Here is a 2,505-nt window from a genome sequence, read left to right on the forward strand (position 1 = left end):
TACTGAATGAATGACTAGTCTATTACTGATATTTATCGTTTATATATTACTACTGTTTATATTAGTAATATATTAGATTAGTCTCAGTAAGTATAATATATTCAGTAAAATATATACATTATATTTTTTTATATTAGTAATATATTACTAATAATTCTAATATGCCTGCTACCTTTAATTCTAACATACTATTTAAAGTTATTAATAATACTAGTAATTACTAAAATTACTAATAATGTAGAATTACTAGTAATTCTAATATGCTATTAATATAAAATGGACAGGTAAGGGTTTGAGATATCACAGCCCCTTGAGTCTGTTGACGGTGTATCATTGCAAGAGAGGATCAATCCTTGGACGGCCTGGCTAGAGTGCTTAGAGGTACCAGTAGAAGGAAGCAAAGAAAGGGAAAGGGGTCTCCCAGGCTGTCTCTATGGAGACTACTAATGAAGCCATTTAGTGATGCAGTGGTTATATCTCAATTGTCGGGCTCTTTGAATAGGATTTTTAGGTAGACGACTTAAATCAGGATCATCTAGCAAGTCACTGAAAAATAAATCCATTGATCTGACAGATTATGTGATGGATCATTAATGTCTGGATGTAAACTTTCCAGAAATTTAGCAGCAAATGCACACAGAAATGCTGCATTTACTGAACTCACCAAGAAGCACAGCTCATGGAGTCAACATATCCATCATCATTATGTGTGTCAGTAAGTGTCTTTAGAGAGAGATCCGAGGAATGCCTCTGACCCTGTGTGCCCATCTTACCCCTCTTACTAAGGGAATTCCTTTGTTTTTGTACTTCCCTCCCTCTACCCCCAATCTGTGGCGTGGACATGTATCCCCTTCTTACTGAAGCAGCAAAATCTTTCCCACTTCTTCCCCACACACATTGTTTACCATGTTCACCTTCTACCTAACGTGTGGAATGTATATTTTCCTCATACAAAGGCAAGGTCCTGTTCCCAACAGTTTGTTTCAGCAGGCCACAGGGGAAAATAGGTGTTTTTTCACATAACTAGATGTGGAATATGGACTTTTCCTTTCGACAGTTTACTGAGTGATATATTTTTTCTCTCTCTCTCTTCTTTGTTTTTTCTTGTTTCAAATCTCTTATGGTGACCCAAAATCTTGTGAGCAAAGTAAAACGTCTAGAACTTGGCAATGGAATGTACTTGCAGGAAACCTCTTTCTGAATTCTAATACATATATATTTTTTAAATTTCAATCAAATAGAACACTGAATTCTATTCAGTTTTCTTCATGTGGTGGAGAATCTCTTTATTTAAACAGAGGAAAGTAATACATTTTCTTTATTATACTCTGGACTAGTAGGGGACTTTAACACCCCACTTTCACCAATAGACAGATCATCCAAAATGAAAATAAATAAGGAAACACAAGTTTTAAATGATACATTAAACGAGATGGACTTAATTGATATTTATAGGACATTCCATCCAAAAACAATGGACTAAGTACTATATGAATGTAAATTGGAAAGGCCTGTTTTCTAATAGAAACCATGTCTAAAATAAGAAGAATTTAAAGGAAAGTTCGGAATGCAAGACAACCACAAAGCATTTCAGACTCTGTTAGGGGGATAGTGACTTCTCTGTTTAAAAGTTTTATGTTACTGGGGACTTCCCTGGTGGTCCAGTGGTCAGGACTCTGCGCTTCCACTGCAGGGGGCCCGGGTTCGATCCCTGGTTGGGGAGCTAGGATCCCACACGCCTTTTACGTTACTGTAGGAGGGTAGCTTATTGAGAAGGACTTCTCATTGATTTCGGTTGCTATTTAGTGACTAGGAGTATTGTCACCTTGTTCTGTTATTCCAGAATGACGTTTATTGCAGCACGTACGCCTACATTATTAAAAAAATCTGTGGCCTTTTCCTGAGTTGAGGTGAAGGCAAGTACTATCAGTATGGGAAAAAAGGACTATTGCCCATTCCTTTCAGCAGAAGCCACCTTTATAGGGATCTCGAGCATTGCAAAATCATCTCAAAAAACATTTTGTATTAAATGGCATATAAATAATCAATAAATTGTTATCAAAAACACCAGGCAGGATGGCTAGCCATGTAATGGAGCACCGGGCTATGGGCAGAACAAGTGAGAAGGGAGAGTCAGGAGAGGTTAAATAGAAATGATGCCTCTTTAGATCACTGAGAACTGGCTGTGAGGTGCCCTCGCACCTCGTCTATGAAACGGCCACCAACCGCTGTGTGGCATGGCTAAATCACACGGGAAAGATGTATGGTTGCATGTGGTGTCAGGGCACCCCATACATAACAGCTGACAAAGTGTTTTGGGCCCCCTGGTTTTGTCCCTGTGCCCAGAGATGCAGATGCCAAAAGGAATGAACTTTCAACAGCTTAAAGAGCAGAGGGCCCCTTGTCGAAGGGCACACACAGTAGCAGTCTTCAAAGACCCACAGGTGTTCGAGCCACAGAATCTTGAGTTTATTCAGATCCCATGAGCCCTATAGATCTGCTTTA

The 2,505-nt window shown here is 38.9% G+C and overlaps 1 non-coding gene across 1 annotated transcript; it reads left to right on the forward strand.

The window, feature by feature from the left end:
* Positions 1–1,650: 1,650 nt before the first annotated feature.
* TRNAG-UCC (transfer RNA glycine (anticodon UCC)) lies at positions 1,651–1,723 on the forward strand. The gene has a single exon. It is a non-coding gene; the product is annotated as a tRNA-Gly (tRNA).
* Positions 1,724–2,505: the final 782 nt, after the last annotated feature.

Source organism: Physeter macrocephalus, chromosome 7, assembly GCF_002837175.3.
Source record: "Physeter macrocephalus isolate SW-GA chromosome 7, ASM283717v5, whole genome shotgun sequence".
NCBI lineage: Eukaryota > Metazoa > Chordata > Mammalia > Artiodactyla > Physeteridae > Physeter > Physeter macrocephalus.